At 49.0% G+C, this 21,776-nt stretch overlaps 1 protein-coding gene across 1 annotated transcript in view; it reads right to left on the reverse strand.

The window, feature by feature from the left end:
- LOC137646115 (ankyrin repeat domain-containing protein 54-like) overlaps positions 1-21,776 on the reverse strand; it is a 69,588-nt gene that overhangs the window by 38,226 nt on the left and 9,586 nt on the right. The window lies entirely within an intron of this gene.

A 21,776-nucleotide genomic window follows, 5' to 3' on the forward strand; every position in this document is an offset into this window, starting at 1 on the left:
TCACCAACCCCAGATCTACATTCAGGGGATGGAATTGATGCAAAGAGAGTAACATCATCTGCACATGCAACAAGCTTGTTTTCTACGCCAAACCACATGTCATGTGTATATAGTATGAAAAGTAATGGGCCAAGAACACTACCCTGTGGAACACCGGATAACACATTCCTATACTCGCTATGGTGCCCATCAACAACAACTCTGAGAGATCTTAAAAAATCTATAATAATGCTAAGAAACGATCCACCCACTACCAACTGTTGAGTTTGAAAACAAGGGCCTCGTGATTAACACGGTCAAAGGCAGCACTAAAATCAAGGCCAATCATACGAACTTCTCGACCACAATCAACGGATTTCTGTACAGCACTGGAGATTGTAAGAAGGGCATCACATGGTCCAAGGCTTTTACGAAAACCAAATTGCAAACTAGGGAGTAGATGATTACCTTCAGCAAACCTATTAAGACGTTTTGCCAGAAGACGTTCAAAAACTTTAGATAATATGGGAGTTATGGAAATTGGGCGGTAATCAGTGGAACTTGAGCTACCACAAACACATTTACATAGAGGAGTAACATTACCAATTGTCCAACAAGTGCTAAAAGCTCCTCTTCTTGCTAACTTGCGCAAAATAACAGATAACTTTGGAGCTAAGAAATCTGCTGTCTTTATAAAAAAACAAAGGAAAAATACCATTTGGGTCTACACCTCCATAAACATCAAGGTCCATCAACAGAGCTTCAATCTCACGAGATCGAAAAGCTAAACTAGTTAGTTTAGCCTCAGGAAAACAGGAATGTGGAAGTTCAAGTTTTTCATTACTCTGTTTACTGTCAAAAACATCAGCCAAAAGGGTTGCCTTTTCCTTTGGACAGTGAGTGACTGAGCCATCTGGTTTAAGTAAAGGAGGAACTGTTGCATCTATACCAAAGAGTGCAGATTTAAGGGTAGACCACCATTCATGTTCCTGAGTTGTATCAGAAAGGGTTTCTTTTATGGTTAAATTGTATTCCCTTTCAGTTGAGGGATAAACTCTCTGAGCAAAAGCTCGAAGCTGAGTATAGTTGTTCCAGGTCAAATCTGATCCGTTACCCTCCCAAAGATGATAGGCCTCCTGCTTCTCCAAATAAGCACGTCTACAATCATCATTGAACCACGGTTTGTCCTTCACTCGGTACCTTAGCACACGAGAAGGGATACGCCTATCAATTATGTTGACTAGATTCTCATTCAAAGGGACAACAGGATCTACACTACTATATAATTGTGACCAATTCAAGCACAAAAGATCATGCAAAATCCCATTCCAGTCTGCTTGGGATTTCATATAAATTTTACAAGAGTATGATATATCAGGGACAGGCTGCTCAGTCTTCACTACAAATGAAATCAAGGCATGATCAGATGTCACGACTGGAGAACCAACCTTACTAGTTATAACGCCAGGGGAGTCAGTGTATACGAGGTCCAAGCAATTACCAGACCTGTGAGTAGCTTCATTTATGATTTGCTCACAGCCTGATTCAGAGGCAAAGTCTAAAGCTCTTAAGCCATGGCGATCAGTAGGAGAGATAGAACTTAACCACTCCCTATGGTGAGCATTAAAATCACCAACAAAGACAAAAGAAGCCTTTCTATCATTTTGTACCTTAGCCATAATGGTAAGAAGACAATCAAAGATAGAATCTTCCATGTCTGGATTCCGGTAGATAGAACACTAAAGTTGTTATGCCTGCCACAAACTTTTATTACCTGAATCTCATGACATCCACATTGATAGCAGGACTTATGAGAAGCAGGGTACTCGGTCCTAATATACACCGCCATTCCCCTGGCCCTAGGGATGGCATCACGTTTCAACATTATTGGCTTCTTAAAACCAGTTATAAGAAGCTCAGATGAGTGCCTCATATAGAAACCAAAGTTTCTGAGCACAAAAGAATATCATACTGTTTGGACGCAACTGTAAGGTCTTGGATATTTGCATGAAGACCACGAATATTGCAATCCAGAAGACGTCATTGACAAAATCTAGGACGTACTGGTCCCGGATTTCGCTCAATGTCTCCAGACAGCATAAGAATTAATAGAAATAAAAAGAGACACATCATACTTAAAAACTAGATTAACAAGAAGAATTATAACAAAAACAATATGTACAGAATTATAAATAAAATGATTCATGATACCCACAGACTATAGTAAAAAGTCGGAAAATCTGGTCAATATGGAGGAGCCGATACACCATGAAAGGCTAAATACCCTTCAGGATAGCCACTTCAACTGAAGGGAGGACAGTAAGGATGGTTTTGAGAAGAAAAAGAATCAGAAAAAAGAAAAGCCAACCTCTTGATAAACCACCAGGCATCCATGGCCCTTCTATTAAGCCTGCCTAACACACCATTTCAAAAAAACAAGAGGAAGGAAAAAAAATATTAATAAAATAGAATAGTGTCCCCGAGTGTAATCTCAAGCAAGAGAACTCTAACCCAAGACAATGGAAGACCATGGTACAGAGGCTATGGCACTACCCAAGACTAAAGAACAATAGTTTAATTTTGGAGTGTCCTTCTCCTAGAAGAGCTGCTTACCATAGCTACAGTCTCTCTTCTACCCTTACCAAGAGGAAAATACACTGAACAAATTGCAGTACAGTAATTAACCCCTTGGGTGAAGAGGTGTTTAGTATCTCATTGTTGTCAGGTGTATGAGGAAAGACGAGAATATGTGAAGAATAGGCCACACTATTCTGTGTAAGTGTACGCAAAGGAAAAATAAGCCGTAACCAGAGAGAGGGATCCAATGCATTACTGTCTGGCCAGTCAAAGGATCCAATACCTCTCTAGTGGTAGTATCTCAACGGGCAGCTGGTGCCCGATCAAACTACAGATCCCTCTTTCTTGAATGGTATGCTGGTTGGCAACGTATACCTCGTTTGATGAATAATGGACTGGTAAAAGATCCACCATCCCCCCCCTCTCATTAAAGGCGGATGGGAGAGATACTTTTTTAAAAGTAACGAATGGAGCTCCGAAGTGTATTTTACCCGGTCTGATCCAGCAGTTAACATTTCAACCACTTGGTGCACGAGAGAAGGGGAAATAGAAGACTGAAGAAGAGCCAGTCAAATTACCGCTCTTTCCAGACTTACATTGACACGTTACCATAGACTAGATGCATCCTTGTCCTGTGTGGGTGCTGGGTTGATTCTTCAACTAATTGAGTAAAGTAGCCACCACATGTCCAAGCACAAAGGTGTCAAAGGACTAGTGGGTAATACCCTCGCCAGTATAAGGCTCAAGTACAGCCTCAAATAGTAACAGAATTTCTACCAAGTCGAGAGACAACTCATCCAGTGCCATGGAAGGAATGGAGATGGAGGCTGCCAAAGCTCATTCATCTTTAACCTTGGAACAGAAAGTGTATGGGGCAGTACAGTTCTATCCCGACCACCGGGACCAGGGGGCCTTGGCTCCAGCACCCATGAGGATGAAAATCACTTGGGTGCCGTCCATTCCTCTCAAAAAGAGAGGTAATGTCACAGGGAGCTCCATCCCTATGACTATAGCTGGCCTTCCTGAAATTCTTTGACCTCTTCCGCTTCTTCATCTTAAGAAGAATCAGTGGACAAAGAGGAGAACAACAAGAAGGAGGTAGAACAGCACGCAGGCTTCTTCCTCTTCCTGGCTCTCAGTCTTGGTTCTGTAAGCAAAACGGTCAAGGTATGAGTGATCACTGACGACGTCACTCACCCCCAGGGGGGGGGGGAGAAACCACACAGGTTGCTCCAACAGAAGCCACAATACTGGAGGCACACCCTACTATGAGCAGGGTCAGAGGCTAAACCACAAACGGGGGAGGAGAAACCAGCCTCGGACTTCCGGGCACAAGGATTAGGGTAACCTGCAGAACAGGGATAACGCTCTCTTTAACTTTTGCCTTACCTTTGCGCCAACTTATGTGGGCCATGCTTCCCAGCGCCGACGCCTTGCCTGCCAGGCTGGGAGCTGCCTTGCCAAATTTTTTATAGGCCGAGTGTGGGAAACCAATGGATTTCCTGACACTAGGGGAATCACCCTGTCCTTCACCACTGACATCACCTGAAACACTTGTGATTCTTGCACAGGGGGGTACTGGAGAGTAGTAGTCTCGGCTACTAGCTCCCTCAGAAAATTCATGGAGGGCCCACCTGAAAGACCAAAGGAAACCCAGGAATTTCTTAGGTCAAAACTCATTGTCAACAGCCTACAGTCGCAGGCAAAAAGCTCCGAGCCTCTGAAAGAGTGCAGCAAATAATTGGGGTTTCCCACACAATAGAAAAACCTGAAAAACTCACTGATGTAGCTGGGGTCCAAACTGTACTCCCCTGGGACTGATCCAGGGGTGGCAGCAGCAGTCGCAACCGCCCAGGAGACCAAAGCAGCGAAAGACTTCTCCGGGGTCTCCTTGGGTGTTGCCCAGTCTGACCCTTTTAGAGCGTATGCCTACAACTGCACTGTAGGCCATGACCTACACTCAATGCATGGGGATGACTGAAAACAATTGTGCCTCCTACATGATGCACAGAGGGAGTGTGGATCTACCACAAGTTTAGCCATAAACTTATTGAACCATCAACCCTTCCCCACATGAACAAACCTCTTGCTCTCATTCCATCACTCAACACTGTGAAGGTTCTGTGGCTGGAAAGGGGCAGAGCTCCTCATACCATACCCTCACCAACCAGATAACCACTTATTACCCAACTTTAATGACAGATTCCAACTTGTACTGATTATCTTCCTAATTAATGGATAAGGGTTTGTACACTGCATAGAAATAAATGAATTTACCGACATAAATTATGTCAAACCAATGAATACCATTTAAACTGAAACTAGACTTATGCCAACCTCATCAACAAGAAAGCCTTTGCACCATGTTTGAACTTCCCAAAGTTAATAAGTAAAAAGAAAAAGAGTAATGCTGCTTGACCCAAAGAGACCCATCAACAGTCGAGCTATATTACCTTACAACTTTTTTGCTTAGTAGTCTGGTTATGATATAGTTTATAGCTCTATATGACGTAACATTTACAGTGCTACTACAGTATGCTCCTTATAGTACACTATCAAGTTGGCTACTACCCTAAAGGTAATGCAATGGAACAAGCAATAAAAAAATATTCAGTAAATATGACAAATTCGTAGATAATTTGTATTTTTCCTAACCATACAAAGCTTAGCTATTTAATTAGGGTATTACTTTCGGTGTAGCCGAAATGACGAGCCATTAAATTTTTAACGAGGGTTTACTACCCCCTCGCTAGTTAGCGAGGGGGTAGGGAGGGGTAGCTGGCTACCCCTCCCCCCTCACACACTGGTGAGTAGCTCACTTTGCTTAAAGGTAGGATTTCCCGGGGGACAGGGCTGGCGGGCAAGTTTGATTAAATAGCTAAGGTTTGTATGGTTAGGAAAAATACAAATTATCTATGAATTTGTCATTTGTTCTGTAACCGAAATACAAACCACGCTATTTAATTAGGGTGACTTAACCCTTAGGTAGGGTGGTAAGTCCCAGCCGTACTGGCTTTGGCTTTTGTCCGGGGACTCAGTATCTGAGTGTGTAGAACTGAAGATACGGGGTCCCTGCACCTTGCAAGTGCCTTGCTCTGCAAGGACCGCGGCCTACGTAAGCTAGTGCGTGAAGGAGTGAAGTGTGACTCGTCCTAGGAAGTTGACCTGGAGTCCTTTAGATGGAAATCTAGGTTAGGACGATCCCAATACCACCTCGTAAGGGTATGGGGACGTAACAGTATTAACTTGAAACTAGGAACACAAGGAAACATGGTTTACCTGCAGTGGTTTGAGGTCAGCTGTGCAGAGAGCCCAGGATGCTGCTTTCCCCAAGAGAGGGGAAGATGAAGAAAGGAATAAGGGCCAGGCATACTGTCAGGCAGTAACGTAATTTTAAAGTAAAATTTTGTTGTTTTGCCTTTTTGCACTGATGGCTTTCATTTTTATTTTGTTTACAATTTTGTAAAGCTAAATTAAGTATTTTGCTGTTGGTTTTACATTAGTACATATATTTTGGTTAAATGTAGTGTTTAATTTGCTTTGGTCTAAATGTAATGTTTAATTTGCTTTGGTTGAAAAAGCTTAAGTTTTGTGGCGCCATCTATTGAGTGCATTTTGAAGTGCGGCCTTCCTCAGTATTTTTACTTCCTTGGCAAATTTTTAACTCTTTTATTTTTCTTTGTGGTGACTGGGAGTGTTGTAAGGAGAGGTGACTTGTGACTCTCCTAAAGTATTCTTGGGAGTCTAGTTCAAGGCCGTTGAAGACTCTGGAGCTGCTGATCTGCCTTGGATGATATATATAATTTGTCATTGAGCTGCTACTTAATGTGGAAGGCAGTTTACCTGTGAAGCTACGTGCGAGAACAACACTTGCAACTGTGATTCAAGTGATCTACTGCTTAACCTGGACCTTGGCAGTTTTGTGTAGAGCAGGGCTCGAGAGCCTTTTTCATCTTTGATGGATATGTTTACTGCATCAGCACCAGAGTGGTCTTGTTGGAGCAAGTAGGGAGGCTTCTCTCAGGTAAGAGGAACATCCCCTGTATTTTGTCGAGCCATAGACTGAAAGTGCATATCCGCCAACGGTTGTGAAGGGTGGTTCTACTGACGAGAGTGACGACTTGTGACCATATTTTTGAGCAGCAGATGGACTCGTCTATATCAGTTCCGGTCTGTGTCATAAGACCTATATATTTGTGCCTTTAACTATTGTCAAAGCAGATGAAGGTTTAATATGAGTGTTGTAAGATTCTGTACTTTAATATTAAGGTTTAGATTGTGATATAGGTAGGATTATTGTTTCTTTTTGTATGTTCTCCCACTTCTTTCCTTTCTGTTTAGTAATAGGTTAGCGTGGTGGGTAAAGGCTTTTGGGTACCTTAACATTTTAAGATTTGATTTTCTCACTATGAGTAGGGTTTAGTTTTAGCATTAGGTGACTCATTGAGTTAATCGATGGCATTTTGTACTTAATCAATTTATTACTTTTTTGTGGGCCATCAGTGTTAGTACCTTTATTGTTGTAATAAATATTGTGAAATTTTTGCCCTTGTGTCTTTCTGGTTTTCCTCGTTCCTACTGATTTGAGTTTTTGTCACTGGATTTGTGAATAAGATAAAAGAACCCGTTATGGCTTCCTTCTAGAGGGAGTTCGTAACATATTTTGGCGACCGTGACAGGATCCAGGACAAACTCAAATCGGTGGTGCGAGTTACCAGACTGTGCTCTGGGTGAGATTTTTCAGTATTTATTTTCGTTGTGCTTCACCACCTTCCTTCTTTTCCTTTTCATTATGTCTGATGTAGAGTTTAACCCTGCCGAATTTTTGGCTTCTGAGGATTGTATTAGGTATTTGAGTGCTCTAACTAAAGGAAACTTGAAAGCTTGTGCTAGGTCGTTAGGCATTTCTTTGACAAATAGGGAATTGAAAATGGACGTATATAATTTGGTAAAGAATAGGCTGTGTGAACTTAAACAAACTGCTGATGAATTAACTAGTGAAAGCATGAGTGAGTCTGATGTAGAAGGGGCTCCGGGATTGAGTCTTTTTCAGGATCCGTCTCAATGTGGACTGATTTTTGAAGGGTATGGCAGTCTGCCTGATGGTAAAAGTCAGACTGAGGGAGTTCCCTGTTTTTTTTTTTTTTTTTTTTTTTTTTTTTGGTGGGGGTGTCCAGTTAGGTTAAGTAGTCTTAGTGTAAGTGTTTTGGTTGGTCATATTTACTTTCTTATTTTCGTATTAAGGTTAAAAAAAAAAAAAAATTATTTTTCCTGTTTAGTCAAATTATTTTTTTTTTTTTCGTTGAAGGAGGAAGGTGTCAGGCAGTAACGTAATTTTAAAGTAAAATTTTGTTGTTTTGCCTTTTTGCACTGATGGCTTTCATTTTTATTTTGTTTACAATTTTGTAAAGCTAAATTAAGTATTTTGCTGTTGGTTTTACATTAGTACATATATTTTGGTTAAATGTAGTGTTTAATTTGCTTTGGTCTAAATGTAATGTTTAATTTGCTTTGGTTGAAAAAGCTTAAGTTTTGTGGCGCCATCTATTGAGTGCATTTTGAAGTGCGGCCTTCCTCAGTATTTTTACTTCCTTGGCAAATTTTTAACTCTTTTATTTTTCTTTGTGGTGACTGGGAGTGTTGTAAGGAGAGGTGACTTGTGACTCTCCTAAAGTATTCTTGGGAGTCTAGTTCAAGGCCGTTGAAGACTCTGGAGCTGCTGATCTGCCTTGGATGATATATATAATTTGTCATTGAGCTGCTACTTAATGTGGAAGGCAGTTTACCTGTGAAGCTACGTGCGAGAACAACACTTGCAACTGTGATTCAAGTGATCTACTGCTTAACCTGGACCTTGGCAGTTTTGTGTAGAGCAGGGCTCGAGAGCCTTTTTCATCTTTGATGGATATGTTTACTGCATCAGCACCAGAGTGGTCTTGTTGGAGCAAGTAGGGAGGCTTCTCTCAGGTAAGAGGAACATCCCCTGTATTTTGTCGAGCCATAGACTGAAAGTGCATATCCGCCAACGGTTGTGAAGGGTGGTTCTACTGACGAGAGTGACGACTTGTGACCATATTTTTGAGCAGCAGATGGACTCGTCTATATCAGTTCCGGTCTGTGTCATAAGACCTATATATTTGTGCCTTTAACTATTGTCAAAGCAGATGAAGGTTTAATATGAGTGTTGTAAGATTCTGTACTTTAATATTAAGGTTTAGATTGTGATATAGGTAGGATTATTGTTTCTTTTTGTATGTTCTCCCACTTCTTTCCTTTCTGTTTAGTAATAGGTTAGCGTGGTGGGTAAAGGCTTTTGGGTACCTTAACATTTTAAGATTTGATTTTCTCACTATGAGTAGGGTTTAGTTTTAGCATTAGGTGACTCATTGAGTTAATCGATGGCATTTTGTACTTAATCAATTTATTACTTTTTTGTGGGCCATCAGTGTTAGTACCTTTATTGTTGTAATAAATATTGTGAAATTTTTGCCCTTGTGTCTTTCTGGTTTTCCTCGTTCCTACTGATTTGAGTTTTTGTCACTGGATTTGTGAATAAGATAAAAGAACCCGTTATGGCTTCCTTCTAGAGGGAGTTCGTAACACATACCTTTTCATTCATGCAGACTAAAACCGAGTAACAATGCCCTCAACCTTCAGCTACTTGTCCATTAAGGAGCCAGAGAAAACCAGCTGTTGTGCAGCCACCACAGGACCGATAGAGAACGTATCGAGCCTCCTGTGGGTCACGTCTTGCAGGTAGTGGGCTGTGAAGGTCGTTTGACGCTTCCACACCCCAGCTTGTAGAACCTGCCTCACAGAGTAATTTCGCTTGAATGCCAGGGACGTAGCGATGCCTCTGACATCGTGTGCCCTAGGGCAACGTGACGGAGGAGGGTCAGGATTCAGGGAATGGTGGATAACCCTGCGAATCCAAGCTGAGATTGTATTCTTAGTGACCCTCCTCTTCGTCCTTCCTGTGCTCACGAACAATGCTTGCACTCGAGGACGAATTGCAGCTGTTCTCTTAAGGTAGAGCTTCAGACTCCTTACTGGGCACAGTAGGAGATGGTCTGGGTCATCTGTTACAGAACGGAGACTCGAAATCCAGAAGGAGTCGAGCCCGGGGTCCAGAACTTCTGGATTCTACGTCTTCGCTACAAACTCAGGAACGAATCTGAACGTTACCTTCCCCCATCACCTTGAATGAGTGAAGTCATACGAGAGACCATGAAGTTCTCAGACTCGCTTGGCCGAGGCCAGAGCAAGCAGGATCACCGTCTTCCAAGTCAGGTGGCTATCAGAAGCCTGGCGTAATGGTTCGAAAGGAGGTCTCTTAAGAGACCTGAGGACTCGAACCACGTTCCATGGAGGAGGTCTCACTTCCGACTGGGGGCAGGTAAGTTCATAACTTCGTATGAGTAGAGAAAGTTCCAGCAGGTAAGTTCATAACTTCGTATGAGTAGAGAAAGTTCCAGCAAGGAGGCAATGTCCATTCCTTTGAGCCTGAAGGCAAGACTTAAGGCTGGGCGATAGCCTTTCACTGCCGAGACTGAAAGGCGCATTTCTTCCCCCAAATACATGAGAAACTCCGCTATTGCTGGAATAGTGGCATCGAGTGGAGAGATACCCCTTCCACGACACCAACCACAGAAGACTTTCCACTTTGCCTGGTAGACCCCTGCGGATGACTTTCGCAGGTGTCAAGACATCCTTTCCGCAACTTGTTGCGAAAAGCCTCTCTCGGTGAGGAGATGCTGGATAGTCTCCAGGCGTGAAGTTGTAGCGATGCTATGGCTTTGTGGAAGATGTTGGCATGTGGTTGCCTGAGTAGCTCGTGTCGAGGAGGAAGTTCTCTCGGGAGTTCCGTCAGGAGCTGCAGAAGGTCCGGGAACCACTCTGCGTGATGACATAGTGGAGCTATTAAGGTCATTGAAAGGTTGACCGATATTCTGGTCTTGTTGAGTCCCTTCTCATCAGCCAGAACGGGGGAAAGGCGTAGACGTCAATGTTGTCCCACCGTTGTTGAAAGGCATCTTGCCAGAGTGCCTTGGGGTCCGGGACTGGGGAGCAGTACAGCGGGAGTTTGAAATTCAAGGCTGTCGCGAACAGATCCACCGTCGGGGAACCCGACAAAGTCAGGACTTTGTTGGCTACTAGACGATCCAAAGACCACTCGGTACTCACTATCTGAGATGCCCTGCTCAGACTGTCGGCGAGCACATTCCTCTTGCCTGGAATGAAGCGAGCTGATAGTGGAATCGAGTGGACTTCGGTGCATCTCATTATCTCTACTGCAAGATGAGATAGCTGCTGTGAAAAGGTACCTCCCTGCTTGTTGATGTAAGCCACTACCGTGGTGTTGTCGCTCATCACCACCAAGGAGTGACCCGCCAGGTACTGTTGGAACTGCTGAAGTGCCAGATACACGGCCTTCATTTCTAGCAGGTTTATGTGGAGGCACTTTTCTGATTCTGACCATAGGCCTGAGGTCCTGTGGTTCAGAACGTGGGGCCCCCACCCTTTTTTGAGGCGTCCGAAAACAGAATCAAATCCGGGGGGAGGACGAGAAGATCCACTCCCTTTCGTAGGTTTTCCTCTGTCAACCACCACTAGAGATCCGTCCGTTCCGCAGGACCTATTGGGACCAAGATGTCCGGGGAATCGTCTCCTTGATACCACCGGGACTTGAGTCGCCATTGCAGGGATCTCATCCTGAGGCGACCATTTGGAACTAGACGGGCCAGAGAAGAAAGGTGACCGAGGAGACGTAACCACGATAGGGCTAGGAGTTCTTCTCGTCTGAGGAAAGGAACTGCGACCCTCCTCAGCCTTGCTATCCTGTCGTCTGATGGGAAGGCTTTGTGGAGATTGGTGTCCAAGATCATGCCTAGATATACCAGTCGTTGAGTTGGAAGCAGAGAAGACTTCTCGAGATTTACCATGATCCCTAAATCTTGGCAAAGTCCCAGAAGCTTGTCTCGGTGTCGAAGAAGGGTCGACTCTGAGTCTGCCAGGATCAGCCAGTCGTCCAGATAGCGGAGGAGACGGATGCCGATCCTGTGTGCCCACGAAGAAATCAGTGTGAACACCCTGGTGAAAACCTGAGGTGCTGTGGAGACCGAAACACAGCACCTTGAACTGGTAGATCTTGTTGTCTAGGCTGAATCTTAAGTACTTCCTTGAAGACGGATGGACTGGGATCTGGAAGTACACGTCCTTTAGGTCCAGAGTACATATGAAGTCTTGTGGTCTCACTGCAAGTCTGACCGTGTCCGCCGTCTCCATGCTGAACGGGGTTTGTTTGACAAACCTGTTCAGGGCTGAGAGGTCGATGACTGCTCTCCAGCCTCCAGACGCCTTCTTTACAAGAAAGTGTCAACTGAAGAAGCCTGGGGAACCGTCGACAACCTCCTGGAGAGCGCCCTTCTTTAACATGGTTTGGACCTCTGCCCGTAGGGCTTGGCCCCTTGCCGATCCCATGGCAAAGGAGCTCAACGACACTGGATCCGCTGTCAGGGGAGGAAGAGATGTCGTGAACAGGACGCGATATCCCTGACCGATTACGGAAATCGTCCAGGAACCGGCCCCGAGTTACTGCCACTTGTCTGCGCAAATTTGAAGGCATCCCCCCTCTGGTGGACATGCAGGGGGACTGCCAATCCTAGCGTTTGTGGCCTTGGCCACTCCCTCTAGGATTCTTTCTTCCCCTGGGGGACTTTTTGCCTTTCCTGTCCTTGACAGGAAAGGGCTTCAACACCATTGCCTTCGCTGCCACAGCCGGTTTCGTTGTCTTGGGGGGGGCGAGGTTCTTGAGGTGCCGGAGGTTTATAGGGCTTAGATGTAAGAGCCCTATGAAGGAGGGAGTCCTGGTTGGACTTCCTCCACCTCTCGGCTGCCTGCTCCAAGTCTTTAGGCTCGAACAGGTTCTTCCCTAGAAGGGAAGAATGTCTGAGCCTACTGACCTCGACGGCTGGGACCTTCGCGTGGAACCTCTCTGCCACCGCATCACGACGTTTCAGGATTGAGTTGGCCCACAAGTTCGAGACTTGGTGGGCCAGAAACTCGATGGTGCATGTGCCCGAGAGGAGGAAGGTCTCCAAGGCCTTCCTGGTGCTCTCCTTAGACAAATCTTCAGATCGCAACAGGATGCCAAGAGATCCCAGCCAGATGTCAAGCCACGAAGTAGCCTGCATGGCACACTTTGCGACTTTCTCCTGTCTTATGATCTCAGTCGCCGAGAAAGTCACTTGCCGGCTGGAGAGTCTCTCAAGAGGGACTCCCTTAGTAAGCTCTTCCACAGAGTGGTGTAGGGGAAGAGCAAAACAAGCCTCCTCCAAGATCTCAAAGTACCTCCTCTGTTGGACACGAGGAGGTGGGAGGAGTTTGTTGCCAACCGTGAAATGGCTGGAGGAGGCGAGCTCGGAGAGCTGGCCCTCGACCTTATCCCTGGCACTCTTCACCCCTTGGGACCAGGGCAAAGCTGCACTGGCCTTAGTGGGTTTCTGGGTGCCAAAGACTTGGTCCAGGACTGTGTCCTTGCCCTCACGAGGAGGAATCTCAGGATCGGGAATCCTGTTGAGATGCCTCATCAGGGTCAGGACTTGCCAGAAGGCATGCTCTGACTCTTGTGGCTCCCCTCATGGTGAACTGGCAGCAAAGTCTCCCGTCCCCAAAGGCTCTTCTTGGGGGGGACACGTGGACGTTCTCCATGGGTCTAGTAGGTTCTGGACGGATCCTTGAGGATGATTTGGGGACAGTCATGGAATCCTTGGGTTCCCTCCTGGGAGGAATACAGGACTCCAACAACGTCTGGGGGCTCTTCTCTGCTCCCACCTGGGACGATTCTCCAGCGCGAGGTGGGGTTTCTCCCATTGGTGCGATGGGATCTCGGCGAGCACCCACGCGCAGGGGTGTTCCCCCTAGCGCATGGGCAAGCAGGAGGGCGCGCAGCAGGATCTGGTGTCTGCATGCGATGGCGAGTAGGCGATGGCTGACGAGCTGGCGAGGTCCTATGGCGCGTACGCGAGCGTTGAAGAGAAGGAGAAGCTTGGTTCTTCCTTCTTGCGCCCAGATCCGGAGATTGTGGGCATGCAGGTGAACGATGGCGTGCAGGCAAATGCTGGCGCGCAGGTAAAGAGCGCTGGCGAGCAGGAGATCGTGGGCGCGCGGGGCGCGCTGCTGTACGCTGGCGAGGAGAAGACCGCCGACGAACAGGAGAGCGCTGGGGAGCAGGAGAGCGCTGGGGAGCAAGTGAGCGCTGGGGAGCAGGAGAGCGCTGGGGAGCAAGTGAGCGCTGGCGAGCAGGAGAGCGCTGGAGAGCAGGAGAGCGATGGAGAGTAGTCTCAGCTGCAGGAGGTCTCTGGGGCGTTGTCTCCGAGGATGAAGTTCTGCGTAGAGAGGGCTTCACCGCAGGCGCTCGCGCGCAGGAGAACGTTGAAGCGCAGGGGAAACCTGGCGCTTAAGGGACTTGCTCACATTGTGAGAAAGCCCCTTAGGCCCCGAAGGGATCGGTGCCCGTTGGAAAACGGGATGCGTGGCCGCCCAACGCGCGTCAGCCGCCAGGAACGGAGACGGCAGGTCCGAAGGTCTGGCAGGCGAAGGAGAACGATCGGCAGAGAGGTCCAAGGATGCAACTGCAACGGTCGGTGCACGGTGAGGAGGATCCACTGCGGGGGACTGCGATGGCGAAGAGCCGAAGAGGCGCCTCCTAACTCCCTTGTGAGGAGAAGGAAGGCCTCTACGGCGAAGGGGAAGGCGAGCCTTCCGACGGATACGTCCTCTGGGGGCGGCAGGCAGACCATCATCAGTCCTCCGAAGAGGAGTCTCTGTCAGTGAACTCCCCCGAGGGGGAGAATCACCTGCAGGAGAGACCGTAGGACTTAGCTCCTCCCTCGAAGGATGTTCGGAGGGAGGAACTAAGCCTTCAGCTGCATCGGGAACCAAGGCAGGGGTTTGACCTAACTCGTCGGAGGCCCCTGCCACAACAACATCGACGACAGACAGAGGGTCAACCTCTGCTATCACCGGCGACTGTTTGACAGCAGGCCCCCAACTGGATTAAGTCAAACAGGGCTTCCCTAGAGGGCGAGCCCTTAAGCCCCAAGGAAGCCTAAAGCTGCAACAAATCATCATTATTAACAGAGTTAAATGATAAATCCTCCCCCGAGGGAGGAGGGGGAGCTGCCTCGCTATGGGAGGCAACTCCCTCTCCCGAACCCCGAGGTCGGTCAACAAAAGAACGGCCTACGCTACCACTCGACGGTCTCTCGGAAGAGGGCGCTCGAGCGGGAGCTTCGGAGGAGGTTCGGGCTACGGAAGAAGAGTCCTTGGATTTTTCTTTCTTCAAGGAAACCCTTGAAGGAGAAAGATCCCTCTTGGACTTCTTCTTCCGGCACCGGGAAAACCTCTCCCACTGGGAGGTAGACCACTCCCTACACTCACTGCATACTTTGTCTGTCACACCGTTGGCCCCTGCAGAACGGACATAAGGTGTGAGGGTCTGTTTCGACCGCCGACATATAAGTACCTCAAGGGCGGTCAGGTAATCCGGGGCACTTCCGCATGATGGTAGAGGCCAACTTCCAAACACACACTGAAAGAAAAAGCAAAAAGATTAAGGCTGTCAATAAGCAAGGGTGTGAGCAGACACGTCTGTTCATCACCCGAGCCAAAAGCAAAGTGAGCTACTCACTGGTGTGTGAGGGGGGGGGGAGGGGTAGCTAGCTACCCCTCCCTACTCCCTCGCTAACTAGCGAGGGGGTAGTAAACCCTCGTTAAAAATCTAATGGCTCGTCGTTTCAGCTACGCCGAAAGTAATATCCCAAATTTTAAGTAATTTGTATTTTTCCTAACAATACTTACCTCGAACTACTTTCTTAGGAGTATCTGGGATCTCCTCCCAACCGACCAGAGTTTTGTGTAGTTTATCCCTAGTCCCGTTTTCTATGAGGGGTAACCTCAGGTGGAGTGGAACATGCCCTGAGGCTATCCCCCAGGTCAGAGAGCATGCTTGCTCAGGTCTCGATCTCCAGTAAGTTCTTGATAGCTTAGGTATCTATGAAGTCCAGCAAGGCACTCGGGGTAGGATGGGCGGGCCATTACCCGAAAGTAGTTCGAGGTAAGTATTGTTAGGAAAAATACAAATTACTTAAAATTTGTGATTTGTTCCAACACAGAATACTTACCTCGAACTACTTTCTTAGGAGACTTATACCTTAGGAGGTGGGAGTGTCCTTCAGGACCTAGAGACCGTGACAAGAATAGAAGAGGAACCTAGGTAGGAGATTAGGTTCTGCTGACCTCAAAGAAAACACGAGAACAAGGGAAAACTACGCAAAAAACCATCTTAGTGTCTATGTAACTCGCTTCTGCAAGAATCCTAGGAGACATGTCCTTCCAATGATAGTGTATCCCATGGCAGTTTCAGGGGGCTACCCGAGCCATTTCCGGTAAGGAAAAAGGGGAAGGAAGAACAAGGGCTCAGGAAGGAACCTGTGTCTCTTGGACTCGCTACCCGCAGTTACCACTGGGGCTACACCCTTAAACCATTTGGAGCGCGGAAATGACGGGACCACGCGAGAACCCGCCCAGGGACTTTCTCGAGTAGTCCTTCAAGCAGTGAGCCGTAAAGGTCGACTGGTTAGACCAAGTACCTGCCCGCAGGCTTTGGCCCACTGCCATGTTCTTCTCAAATGCCCAAGAAGCATTTAGACTCCTAATGCTGTGGGGTCTGGGCTTTCTTGGAAAGGGGGCCCCTGCACTACTGTAGGGCCTGACGATCACTTGCCTTATCCAGAAGAAGAAAGTGTTCTTGGAGACTGGCTCCTTCACAGTCCCGTGGAAAATGAACAGACTCTTGATCTCGGGATGAAGTCTAGCTGTCCTTTCTAAATACTGCCATACTGCAAGTCCCTCGGGTTGTCCGAGCGAGGGATAGCTGGCACTGGGAACAATTCCATTTTGGGGTCCCAAACAACTGGATTCTGAGTCTTGACTACGAAGGAGGGTAAGAATCTGAAAGTAGAATCTCGCCAGCCCTTCGAGTGTGAGATCTCATACAACAGGCCAGGAATCTCACCTACTCTTTGCTGATGCCAGAGCTAAACGAAAGACTGCCTTGAGGGTGAGCTCCTTGTCTAGAATGTCTTTTAGAGGCTTGAAGGGAGGTTCCAAAATCAACTTCAAGTACCCTAGCCACATCCCCTGGGGCACTCTAACGGCTTGGGGGAAAAACGACTGCTCGAAGCTCTTGAAGAGCGTCGAGATCTACCAGGAGGCACCCAGGCCTATGCCCTTCAGGAGGAAGACTTGGGATGGACATGCCCACTTCGTCCCTGAGATAAACCAGGAAGTCTGCTATCTCGTGAATGGAGGCCCCTAATGGCCTGATGTTCTTCGAGGAGCACCCCTTAGAAACGGTAGCCCACTACGCCTGGTACACCTCGACTGACGAACGCCTCAGGTACCCTGCCATCCTTGATGCTGGCCTCGACGGAAATCCTTCCTTTTTCAGGAGACGCTTGATAACCTCCACACATGAAGGAGGGACCAAGGGTTTTCGTGGAACCTCTGGAAGTGAGGCTGCCGGAGAAGGTCTGGTCTGTCTGGAAGTGTCCCAGGTGTAAGGCATGCCAGTTCCTTTAGATCCGCGAACCACTCCCTCTCTGGCCACCAGGGCGCTACCAAAGTCACCCACAGGTTGGCCGTCCGTCTCATTGGAAGGCATCCTCGAACGCTGCCGCTGGATCTGGCACAGGAAAACAGAACACGGGGAGCTGTGCGTTTAGTCTCGTGGCGAAGAGGTCGAACACTGGCGAGCCCCACTTCAGGGAGAGGGTTTTGACCACTTCTGGGTGTAGGGACCACTCAGGCCCTACTACTCGACCCTTCCAGTTGAGGCCGTCGGCCAGGATGTTCCTCTTCCCCGGAGAGAACCTGGCTGAAAATTTTATTTTGTTCCACTTCAGCCCATTCTAGGAACTCCATCGTGAGATTGCACCGTTCCTTCGACTTTAGTCCTCCTTGCTCTTTCACGTAGGCCACCACCGTGGCGTTGTCGCACCCCGGGTCCCCGGAGCTTCCCTGGGGTAGATGGACGATCCTCATCTCCAGCGCGTATATGTGCAGGTTCGTCTCCTCGAATTCCCATTTACCTTTTGCCATTTTGTCGAGAAGATGAGCACCCCATCTCTCCTTGGATACGCCAGTGAACAGGAGCATCTCCGGAGGGTCGGCAGAAAAGGGCATTCCCTTGAGGGTGTTCGTTCCGATTGCTACCACCCCAGGACTTTCTTCGTCTCTGGGGACACCAGGACTATCTAGTGCAGGGAGTCCTCTCAGTCTTTGCCAGACCTTGGCTATCCTGGGTTGGCCCGACAGGAAGGGCCAGAGTATCTGTTTCAGGGTGTCCAGTTTCTCCGCGGAGGGGAAGGCCCTCGCCATCCGGGAGTCTAGAACCAACCCTAGGTAGGTCATCCTGGTGGAAGAAATCAGCCGGGACTTCTCCAGGTTGATGATGATACTCAAGACGTTGTAGAACTGCAGGAGCTTCTCGTCTTGCTCCCTCAGTACTTCCTCTGGGACTGAAAGCAACAACCAGTCACCTAAGTACCGAATCTGGCAGACGTCATGTTCGTACGCCAAGCCTGAAACTGTTGAGAAGACCTTCGTGAAGCCCTGAGGACTGTCGACAGTCTGAAGCATGGGGTTTTGAACTGCCATGTTTTGGTACTCCAATTTACCCTTAGGAACCTCCTGTTGGAGGGATGAACAGGGACCTGGAAGTAGACGGCTTTGAGGCCTATGGACCTCAGCCGTCCTCCTCCTTCAAGATTGCTAGGACCGGCTTCGGAGTGTCCATCTTGAAGCCGGTGTTGTACACGAATTGTTGAGGGCTGAAAGGTCTCCAGAACCCTGTCGCCTTTTCCACCAGGAAGAGGCTGTTGTAGAACCCTGGACTCGGTTCTCGACTGGTTCTACTGCCCCTTTCGCCAGCATTGCCCAGCCTTCTTCCTGCAATACTGCTACTCTCCAGGGGTCTCTGGATGCCAACCACTCCGCCTGTTGATATGGGATCCGAGGTGGAGGTCCGCTAGGAAGGGAAGCTTGTACCCCTCCTTTAGTACTGCTACGGTCCCCGGATCCGCTCCGTGGCCCCGCCATGCTTGCCAATATCGTTTGAGGCATCCACCCACCTGAGGCGCCAGCAGGAGTAGGGGGGGGGGGCCTCCCCTCCTAACTCCTTCAAGAGCCGCGGCCTGAACGCCCTCTCCTGAAGTCCGAGTAGGAGGGTCTGAAGGTTAACTGAGGAGTAGAAGCTCCCCTACGGGGGGCAAGGCAAGGGAAAGATTATGTGTGCCAACTTCTACATCCGACGGGCGGACGGAGCCGAAGAGGCACTGGGCAAAGGTGCGGGGCTCCCTCTCCAGTGGCCACCGAGGCAGGCACTGGAGAGGCAATACTGTATCCCCGTTCGACCCGCTCGGGGAAAAACCACTCTGCCTTCGTCACGGATGGAGCCGTCATGGGCCTACCCCCTCCCGGGGAAATCCGTGGGGTTTAAGAACCCTGCCATGTCAGAGGCCTCTTCTGATGCTTGGATGGGGCTGGCCGGGACAATGGCACGGCTGGCCCCATCAGGGATGGAGCCGCCGGAACGGAGGTATCCGTCATGGGTGCGTCAGCGGCCACCTCCAATGCTTGGATAGGGCTGGCCGGGACGATGGAGCGGCTATCTCCATCACGAATGAAGCCACTGGGACGGAGGTACCCGTCCTGGGTCTACCCCTACCCGGAGAGATCTGTAGGGTTTAAGTTCCCTGCCATGTCAGCGGCCTCTTCCGATGCTTGGATGGGGCTGGCCGGGACGATGGCATGGCTGGCTCCATCACGGATGGAGCCGCCAGAAACGGAGGTAGCCGTCATGGAAGTGTCAGCGGCCACCTCCAATGCTTGGATGGGGCTGACCAGGACGATGGCACGGCTGGCTCTATCACGGATGGAGCCGCCGGGAGGGAGGTAGCCGTCATGGGTGTGTCCGCGGCCACCTCCAATGCTTGGATGGGGCTGGCCAGGATGATGGCACGGCTGGTTCTATCACGGATGGAGCCGCCGGGACGGAGGTAGCCGTCACGGTTGTGTCAGCGGCCACCTCCAATGGTTGGATGAGGCTGACCAGGACGATGGCACGGCTGGCTCCATCCCGGCGCTGGGGCGGAGGGAGCCATCATGGGTGTGTCAGTGGCCACCTCCAATGCTTGGATCATGGGTCTACCCTCTCCCAGGGAATCCGTGGGGTGTGAGTACCCTGGCCTACCAGCGGTTGACCACGAATCCTGAATGGAGCAGTCGTGGTACCGGGTATGGATGCCATGCTGCCGGGTCGATCCAGCGGCTACCTCCGTTGGAAGGATGGGGCTCCTGCGGATATCCATGGAGCCACGGGCTTCCCCGTGCTGGCTGGTTGGTTCCTTCGTTCAGGGCTGGCCATCGAAGGACCAGAGGCCGGGACAAGGCTGCCAGTCCGAAGAGGCGACTCTCTCCGCTGGGCGGGAGAAGTCGGAACCTTCGCGGGCTTATGCCTGTCGGAACTGGGGCCTCTGTCCTGGGTCCACTGCGCTCGTGCAGACTGCCAGACCGAAGGGGCGACTCTCTCCGCTGTACGGATGGAGCCGGACTCTTCGCGGACTTACGCCTGTCGACTGGAACCTGCCATGATGAGGCCCTCCATCGGGTGCCTCTGCTGATCTTCCTCAGCGCCCCGTCTTGGGAGGCTCCTTCTCGGCGACGTCCTCGGCTGCCGAAGTGACTGAAAAACACGCCAAAGAGGCTGGAGAAGAATTAGGGACATTTTTCCCCCACATGGGGTCATCAGAGGAGACGTGGCCTGCTTGCACCAGGACTCCGTCTCCCAACATACTCCCGCCCCTCCCTCAAGCCCCTCACTCTTCTGGAACGACGCCACAACCCCATTATCCTGAAGATCAGACTCTTGGGGAAGGGCAGCGGCCCTCTTCCCCACAACGGACTTACCTCGTCCCCTACTCTGGGTAGGGGAGGGTGGTAGGGAAGCTCTGTCAGACGAGACGCCTGGCAAAGCAAGGGGGGGAAGGGGCACTAGTCTTCTTAAGCGACCTCTTCGTCGCCTACTTCTTCTTGGTTTCTATACCTCACCCACTCCGCCTCCTGGGGAAGACCAAAGGGCACTTCCCCACAACTGACTTACCTCGTCCCCTAGTCTGGGTAGGGGAAGATGGCTGTATAAAGAATCTCCATTCGACGAGGCATCGGGAGAAGTAAGCGGCGAGGAGAGGCTCTCCTTCCTATGAGACCTCTTGGACGCATTCTTCTTCTTGGTGCCGAAGCGCACCCACTGCACCAAGTTCCAGGACTCGCACTCCGGACACGTGGCTGTAGGAGAACATAAGCTGCCCCTACACGACGAACACAGAGGATAAGGGTAGGAAGGATGATTTATTGTTAATTTGTTCTCTTCAGCTATTTATTTCCTTATTTCATTTCCTCACTGGGCTATTCTTCCTTATTGGAGCCCCTGGGCTAAAGCATCTTGCTTTTCCAAATAGGGCTGTAGCTAGGATAGTAATAATAATAATAATAAGTCCACGTGGGGACCTCGAAAGACACAAAAAGGGGGGTCGGGGACACAGGGTCGCACTGGGTAAGAGAGAGCGCCGAGATGTTATCACGGCGCGACCAGAGAACTTACTGGAGATCGAGACCTGAGCAAGCATGCTCTCTGACCTGGGGGATAGCCTCAGGGCATGTTCCACTCCACCTGAGGTTACCCCTCATAGAAAACAGGACTAGGGGTAAACTACACAAAACTCTGGTCGGTTGGGAGGAGATCCCAGATACTCCTAAGAAAGTAGTTCGAGGTAAGTATTCTGTGTTGGAACAAACCCTAATTAAATAGCGTGGTTTGTATTTCGGTTACAGAACAAACAATAAATGAGGAATGTAATCAAATCAGTTGTGACCACAGGGGAATTGAATGGATGAGGGTAATATAATGAGGGTTTATTTCTAACTAATGGGTTCTCTCAATTTTCTGGCATTAAAAGGGCTTCCCTCTATAATTATACTGCAGTCTTCTGCCTATGTATTTAATAAAGTATTAAATTCTGCTAGGGCAATAGTTTGTGAATTTGTGTAAATATTTAAGAAATCTGTACAGTATAAATACAGTACTGTATAATGTACAG

The sequence above is a fragment of the Palaemon carinicauda genome, chromosome 8, assembly GCF_036898095.1.
Source record: "Palaemon carinicauda isolate YSFRI2023 chromosome 8, ASM3689809v2, whole genome shotgun sequence".
Lineage (NCBI taxonomy): Eukaryota > Metazoa > Arthropoda > Malacostraca > Decapoda > Palaemonidae > Palaemon > Palaemon carinicauda.